Raw genomic sequence first — 9,244 nt, 5'->3', positions numbered from 1 at the left:
CTGCGACGGACCGTCGTATGCATCCGTCGTACCAGGTACGTTTTTCTGTTATTTTGAAACTAGGGCACACACGACGGAATCAACGACGGGTCGTCACAATTGCGACAGATTGTCGTCGGGGAACCGCCGCGTGATTAATGAGTTATACCCGACCCGACCCGGTTGGACCCTTTTTCAAAATCAGACCGTTTAAACCCCCAACCCCTCATTTCACCCCATTCATTCATTATTCCTCTCATATCCCCTCTCTTTTCAACTTCCACATTTCCTCCCACCGATCATTGCCCCCTAAAAGTCTCCAACGCCCTAAACGTGTTAATCTACTAGTCGGAGTTGCTGCTGTGGGTGTTTGCCTAGCCACCGAGTACTTGTCCAGTTGTTTTCTCCATTTCTAAGGTATGTGTCTCGAATTTCTACTCATTTATCTTGCATTTTTGTTTATAAGTTAGTATTAGCTTAGTTCTTCGTCGTATATTGTTTCCTTTAAATGATTATGTCTAAACCTAGGCTCAAAATGTTCGAATTTGCCATGTTGACAACCCTAGACATAGGTGCTTTTGCATTGCTAGTTTCCTAGGTAGTTGGGATAGACAAAAATAGTTCCAAAACACTACAAGACCATGTGGGTTCATCGGGGATGCATGGGGTACCCCAGTTCTGTCACTGTTATTCAGAACGAGACCCCGATGATGGACCGTCGTACCCACGACGGACCGTTGTACCCATGACGGACCGTCGTAGGGTCCGTTCCAAAAGCCCTAGCACCCTGTCCCAACGGACACATGTGACGGACCGTCGTCTTCATGACGGTCCGTTTTGCACAACCGTTCTGGTTGTCAGAGACCCTGTTTCTAAGGGTCTCTCACTTTTTCCAAGTGTCCTTCAACGGACACATGTGACGGACCGTCATACCCACGACGGTCCGTCCTTCACGACCGTCATGATGGTCAGAGACCCCTCTGCTAAGGGTCTCCATATTTTTTTAAATGTCCTACGACGGACACCTACGAGGGACCGTCGTACCTGTGACGGTCCGTCCTGTATATACCGTCATGCTAGTCAGAGACTCTCCTTCAGGGTTCTTTATTTATACATAGACTAAGTAAAACACGACGGACCTCATGACGGTCCGTCATAGCCACGACGAGTCGTCACCAGGCCTGTCGTGTGATACAGTTTCAATAGCAATGACACACTATTTTCAATGTTTTATTTCGTATGGTTTTGCCTGTCTTGTTTTCCACTACTCAAACTAATATCGATCCTTTACAGGTACTATCTACTATGGCACCCAAGCATATCTACGCATGCGGGCGATCAAAGTCTGTCGCCCCGTCAGCCCGCATGGTCATCGGCTCTGATGATGAGCGTGACCCTGAGTACGTGCCCCCAGGTACTTCCTCCCATTCCTGTGCTGCGCGTGCTCCCAGAGCCACACCCAAAAAGGTGGTGTCCGGCGTAGTCACTGCCTCAGAGTCTGATGAGGAGCGCACACTGACCGGCATACCCTCTGGGTCAGCCATAAATGAGGAAGGAGCGTCTGGCTACTTAGGATTATCATGGTCCAAGGAAGCCTCTGGCTCTGCTGAGGTTCCCGCACCCACCACCGCTGCAGCGTCGGCCTCGTCTGATGAGGCTGACAGTTCAGACTCTACATCCGGCTCACCAGCTCAGTTCCCCACCCCAGCCACTGACCTGCCCAACCGGTGGTGTGTCGACGGGCTCTTTCAAGTCTACTCCGACGCCATGTTCCTCACTGATAAAGGAGTAATGACTCGGACACTCACTTTGGAGCGGCGGGTACTTACAGGGAGCCTCCCAACGATGCCTGAGATCCACAATCTCTTCACCAGGCATCTCTTGGAGTGGACAGCACGTCCGTTGGGACGATATAAGGAAGAAATAGTTCGGAAGTTCTACGCATCCTAGTAGCGACTCTCGGATCACAGATAGATAGGTGGGCTGCCCCCGCTAAACAGGCCCCACTGGAGTAGGTCCGAGTCCGGGGCGTACAGGTTGACATTTCTTTGCCAGCCATCTGCCGGTTTCTATACGGCGAGAGTATTGATGATTCTCGGACCCCCCTCACGGCCAAGTTCGACTACCGATGGCAGATAGTTAAGGATGGCCAGTTCTTGCGCGAGCCCGCACTGAGAGAGACCACCAAGAGGTCGATGGCCCCTCACCTGTCAGTAGATAGGAGAGGGTGCCGATTGGGTGACTGAGCCGAAGGGGGCCATCAAGAAGGCCGACCTCACGTTCACAGCATAGTTCTTGTGGCTGCTTGTCTGTCACTGACTCTCCCCCACAGCTGCTGACAACATCATTACCTGGGATCGAGCAGTGTTGATGGCGGCGATGATAGCAAGATTCGAGGTGGACTTCGCATGGCTTCTCCAGGCAGTCATGCACGAGAGGGCATTCAAGGTCACTACCGCCTACCCCTTCCCGTGCATGATCTTTGCCCTTTGCAGGTCCGCAGGTGTGCCCATATGGAACGTAGATCAGCTGAAGACCCCTCAGGGCACCGTTGATGTCGGCCTCATCAGAGACGAGGCCAATGAGTTGGCCCCACGCAGAGGGCCCCGTCCAGAGCTGCCCCCACTTGCTGATGATCTTGCTGATACGGTAGCCCAGGCCCGCACAGCTACACAGGCGTCCACTTACACTACCCCGGTCGAGTCTATCCCGGGTAGTAGCACAGCCCCGAGCTCCTCTCGCACAGCCCCTCTACCGACACTGGTCCCGCTTGCAAGGGTCCAAAAACTAAAGGCACAAATAACCACTCTTCTACATCATATCCAGATGTGGATGCAGAAGTCGATTACTGGGTCCGAAGAGCGCCTAGAGAGGAAAATGGTGAAGTTTACAGAGCGGAAGATCGCTGAGGTTAACCAATGCCTTGACGCCTTCGAGTTGAGAGTGCTAGCCCGACCAGCCCCTTGGGTGGATGTGGCGACTCTTTAGGCTGCAGTCGACAGTATTCGTACAGACATCGACACGATCTTAGAGGCTAGGGTGCCGGAGTCTGAGGCCCCTCCTGTAGAGCATGCTGAGGACACGGTGTTGGCGGCCCTTTTTGCTTCTTCTGAAATTCCACCACCTCCCACTCGAGAGAGTGCCAAGAGGTGTAGGGGTCGAGCAGAGGACGAGGCGCGAGCAAGGAAGAAGGAGCGCCGAGAGATGGAGGCTGCGCGGAGAGCCTCACTTGCTGAGGAGGCGGCGCACCAAATGAGAGCGTCAGAGTTAGCGGCTGGGGCATCTCGCTCCCGCACTGTAGATATAACGGGAGGCACTACTGATGGTGCGGTTGTTGCTGAGGACACCACTGAGGGTGTCCAAATTGCAGAGGACGTGGGTTCTGGGGAACCGGACCCACCATCTTGCTGATCGACGGCGCTTTGCGCCACAGGTTTGCTTCACCTACCACTCTAGTATTTAGATTTTTATGCATTGGGGACAATTGCATGCTTTTTTGTTGGGGTGGGGTAAATGGATAGTGAGTGTTAGGGTGATGTCTGAGTAGCCCAATTCACTATCCTCTTTTGGGGTTTTCTTGCCTGTGTTCTTTTTCCCCAAAAGACTGATTACTTTTTCTGTTGAACCGGCATGTTTATATCTTTTGTACATAGTTTAATTCTAGATCATGATGGCTAAAATGATATCCTGATAAACTGGAAAATAATGCATGACTAGGCATAGTAACTGATAATTGTGTGGCTCTAAGCATGAAATAGAGTTTCACCATTGCATTACACTAAGTCATAAATTCGAACTAGGTGTCTGACAATCTCGTATAGTGATGAGATGTCAAGTGAGTGTGAGGAAAATTTGAATAGTCCACTATTGGTACTGAGCTAGAACTTGCCTGGTTAGTCCTGCTAAAAGTAAGCTGTAATAGACATTTAGGAAAGGATCATAGGCCCTTATTCAATATAGCCCATTTCTAGTCTAAATAAAAGAAACCAAACGAAATTTATCCTTCTTTGATCCAAATAATCTGAGCTTAAAATTAGCCTTTCTTTTTCACCCCAACCGATCTTTTCTGGGAACAATGTGTTGGCCCTGGTCCCTCCTTGGACATGTGCACCTCAGCTTATGCCAAAAGCATAAGTTGAGGGTGGCTAATGCATGAACAACCTTCATTATGGCCCTGACCCAACTTTGGGTATTGTGTACCTTCACTTATGGCAAAGCCATGAGTTGAGGGTGGCTATTAGGAGGAATGCTCTGGAAAGTGGGGGTGAAAGAATAAAGAGAGAGAAAGAAAAAAAAACGTAAAGTGACTCAAGAATTAGTTGAAAGAAAACTAAAGAACAAGAAAAATATACAAGAAATACAAGCAAGAAAAGAAGAGAGTCACTTACACAAATGAAGAAAGAAGAGAAAATAGCAAGGTGAAAAAATATGAGAAACTGGGCGAGATAAAAGGATAGAAAGAGGAATGGTTTAGCCGATATGTCAAGGAGGGAAAAAAGTCACTAAAGTATACCTAAATATACCCTACCTGACCCTGAGCCTATGTTACAAGCTAAGAAAGTCCTATCGTGATCCTAAGGGTTGTATAGCAAACTTAAGGCAGTGAAAATAAGGGCAAGCTTATGGCAATAGGTATGAATGAGTGTGACTTTGTTTCTGAGAGCGAGTGTTGAAAAATAAGCTTATACTCAAACTGAAATCATTGTGTGAAAACTGAGGATTTTGTTCTAAAGTGAGGACACTAGTTGCATTACCGGAATTGTTAGCACCTCGGTGAGAAATTGAAGAGGACAGGTGTTAATGCATGGTGAGTCTTTGTCATGTTCCGATCCCACAAAATTCAAGCCTAATAGTGATAGCATGCATAGATTTGATGAGATTAATCGGGATTGATAGCCAAATGATTGCAAAGGATAAAACATGGATACTATTGTAAAAAGATTGTGTAGTGAGTCATAGTGCGTCGCTTGAGGACAAACAACGAATTTAAGTTGAGGGTGTTGATATACCGTGGTTTCACGGTATAATTAATACTTTTTCCCTAAGTTTAGTGTGTCCGAAAAGCCTTTTTGTGCTAATTTTTATATAAGTTTCTCTTTGTTTTGCAGGAAATCTGTCCAAAGCTGAATGCGGAGATTTTGAGCGAAGAAATGCAGAAGAGACCACCTACGGAGCTAATGACGGTCCGTCGTGCTTGTGTCGCTCCGTAGGTGGCAGCGTGGTGCAGCTGCTGAAGGAAGATGGGGAAGTCTGACCAAGTGTGGGATTACGAAGCTTATGACGGTCCGTTGTGACCACGACGGTCCGTCACGAGGTCCGTCGACCCAGCCGCGTTTTGGCAGATTTCCAGCAATTAGAATCCTTGTTTAATTAGGTTTTTGTTTTTTTTTATAAATAGTTCGAAAAACCTCGTTTTTGAGGTTAGACACCAGATAGTTAGACATCATATTGTTAGACTCTTTGTATTAGTGTTAGACTTTTGATTATCATTGATTGGTGGTGATTTGTGGTGATTAATCAAGCAAACTTTCGGATTTTATTCTTTCTTGTTGAAGTAAGTACATGAACTCTTATCTAATATATTTGAATATTGTGTTTATGGCCATGAGTAACTAAACTCCATAACTAGGTTTGTGGGAACCATGGGCAAATAATGAGATAAACCCTAACTAAAATAACAATTCTAGAATAGTGTCTTGCATGTATTAATAATTCTTTCGCTTAGAAGTCTTTTTAACGAATGGCCAACGTTAGAACTAGCCTTAATGCTACTTGCCGGACCAAGGAGGTAGATAATAGGAAAAGAATTATTAACATAGATTTAGTGTATACTATCTAATAGGCTAGTATTGATTGGTACGAGGTAATAACTTAGTCAAATATCGAATACGATGCTTAATATGAGGTAAAGATAAGGGTTAGGATAGCAACACACGTAGCCGGACCAAGGTGCGGAGTGAGATTTTCTAGATGCCGGACCAAGGATTTAGAAATACATAACTTATCACTTTGCATGCAAGATACTAGGAAAGAATTGTTATAGTTAGAATTATCAAGTTATGAACCTGTGGGGAACACGTAAACCCTAGTTACTTTGATTAATTGATTAAAATCCAACATTCAAAGCTGTTAAGTGTCTCTTTCAATTTCGTTAGTTATTTTCACTCATTTAGAACTAGAAACCCCCCTTTTATTGTTTTTACTTTCCAAGGAAGTCATTGACCAAACAATAGTAATAACAAGTTGAAGTTAAGTCTAGACTATTTTCCTCGTGGGAACGATCCCAACCTCACTAGTTGGGTTATTTACTTGACACGACCGCTTTACTTTTTATTTGAGAAGTAAGTTTGAGCGTATCAAGCAAAACTATTAAGAATAATATTCAAGAGCATAGGGTAAATCACAATTTCAACTATTGCTTTTGTGATATTATAAATACTAGTTTTTGAACACGTGCTTTGCAATTGTGTTCCTAGATATCTTAGAATGACTAAAATGCATTGAAAACATATAGTGTGTAAACAACATGCAATATATAATATAATACAAAAATTATAAATAAATCTTTAATAATATAACCATAAAACACCAATGAGGGGCACATTTTGATGTTTCAAATTAATTCTTTTTAAGCAATCTACTATAACTTTTAAACATTGGTTAATAGTTAGCAAACTTTTAATAAAGTCACAAATGGCTAATTTGAGCTCAAACAAGTATTTAGAGTTACGACTTCATAGTAAACTAAATTAAGATGTCTCATAGAGACGAAAAAAACACAGAAAAAATAGACAAGGAAAAAAAATACAATGTATACATTCTTCAAAAGACGTTAATCAATAATAATGTAGATTAAAAAGAATACAAAATTAGTACATAATATTTCGAGTTCTTATTGACTCTTTCTCCCATATCCTATAAAATTCAAGAGTCTTCTTCATGATATACATCGATAACATAAACTATTTGAACATACATAAATTTGAAAATGTCTCAGTTTTTAAAAAGTAGCTTTTCGATTATAAATTTGAAATCTAAATAAAAAATAATATTAAAAGAGAAGTAAACATAAATTGTAAAAAAAGAAGATATCTCGTAAAATTATGGATGAATAATCATTAAAGCTACAAAAATCTCAATAAGAAGAATGAGTTACTCCATCAACAACCATCAATTTTTTGTACGTGTCCCTACAATCCACATTAATAAAAGAAGTAGAATAATATATTGTGATAATCTATGAGCTTATATAATATGAATAAGAAAAAAAATGATATTTTACATGGCAAAATACAATATACTAATATAAGATTCCAAATAAATTCAGAATTCGTAAAACAGCAAACCATTTGAAAAAATAGTCATCTAAAGTGATATGATGAAAGTAGGATACAAAATACCATTATTAAAATCTTATATAATGTTATTATATTCAAACAAAAAAATAACATAAATGGTACCTGAAAATCGCCGAAATAATCTCATCAAAAGAAGGTAATAGGTGAACAAAAAATATTCCTCCATTAGTTAGAGATATATATAAAAGAGTCTTACGAGCCTCACCTCTTATTTTTTTTTAAATTTTTTTTATAGGAATTATAAATGGAGACCATAACTTTACCTCTACAATTGATATTAAGATAAGAAATTAAAGACTTTTAATGTCATTAACTCATAACTCAGTATTATTAATAATTAAAAGAAAAGATGAAAAGTTGAAGAATTTGTATATTTAATGAAATAATCATGATCTTATACATGGGGAGATGGAGGGTTGCTCTTTTTACTAACAAATTTAATATAATTTAATTTTATCATAGTAATTATAGATAGAGAATAAAACATTGATCAACTTATTTAGACGTTTAAAATCTCAAAAAAAGAGAATATATATAATATAGAAAATTGGTATTATTAAGTTAGATATTTTAATTAGGAATTAACCTAAGGAAGTGCAAAAGTCTATTAACATTTTAATTAAAATGAAACAATTTAATATTTAAATTAAATAGTTAAATGTTTTATAATATTTTAATTTATAGTAAGTGTAAAATCGTAATTTAACTTTTAACTTTTTTTTCCACTGAAAATAATATATGATAAGGGAAAATAATGCACAAATAGGTCCCTAGACTATGACCGAAATCTCAAAGTCACACCTTAATTAAACTAAGGTCCTATTATCCCCTTGAACTTTTTTTTTTGGTAATTTTGTGCACCTTTTGGGATTACATGTCATCCAAATATCTGCCACGCACCTAATTGTGTGGATTCACGGAACGTGCCACGTTAGACAAAAGGTGCACAAAATTACAAAAAAAAAGTCCAAGGGGGTAATAGGACCTTAGTTAATTTAAGGTGATCTCTTAAATTTCAGTAATAGTTCAGGGAGTACTTGTGCATTTTCCATAAATATAACTTTGTATGTGTTGAATGATCTCCTAGAAGATAGAAAACTTCAATATGTGAAAACCGATACATGGAAAAAATTTCAAAAACCTATCTTGAACTTTGACAAATTCAACTTTTTTTGATAATGAAAAAAGCTTCAAAAATTCACTTAATGTGGAATAGAATTAGTACATTTCACACACCTTATATACTGAACAAATCACATTCCAATAAAATGTAAGTGTTTTTAAGTATGAACTTCTAAAGTACATTTATATTTATTCATGAAAATATGTATGAATATGGGTCGATCTACTTTTAATGCACTACATTGGTTATCTAGTTAATTTTTTAAAATATATTTTTTGGGGTAAGAAAGATGAAATAGGGGAGGTTATTACATTGTGGAGATTTAATCTACACCGGTGAAAATTTATATAGCCAATCAATTAAGCTACTACGATTCTCATATACGAATATTGGACATAGGATGAGAAATCAAAAGAAAGTAGAAAAACATAGTTCTTGGAATTAAAGGTATTATTATTATCTTATATATTCACAAACTACAATATTACTACTCCAAGCATTTTTATTTTTTGCTTTTCTGAATAAAAGATTATTTAAATTTAAGAAGCAAAAAGAATTTGGGTGTGTTTGGTATGAAAATAACATTTTCCATAAAATATTTTCTAATTTTATCATGTTTGGTTGAGTTAAATGTTTTAGAAAATATTTTTCAAATCAACTCATTTTCCTCAAATTTAAAGAAAATGACTTCCCTTCTAAACTTAAGGAAATGATTTTCCTAAACTCTCTTCCAACCTCCGCCCAACCCACCCAACCCTACCAGCCCCAACCCACCCCCAACCAA

This window comes from Solanum pennellii, chromosome 4 (genome assembly GCF_001406875.1).
Source record: "Solanum pennellii chromosome 4, SPENNV200".
In the NCBI taxonomy this organism is placed as follows: Eukaryota; Viridiplantae; Streptophyta; class Magnoliopsida; order Solanales; family Solanaceae; genus Solanum; species Solanum pennellii.
This window is presented reverse-complemented; position numbering follows the sequence as displayed.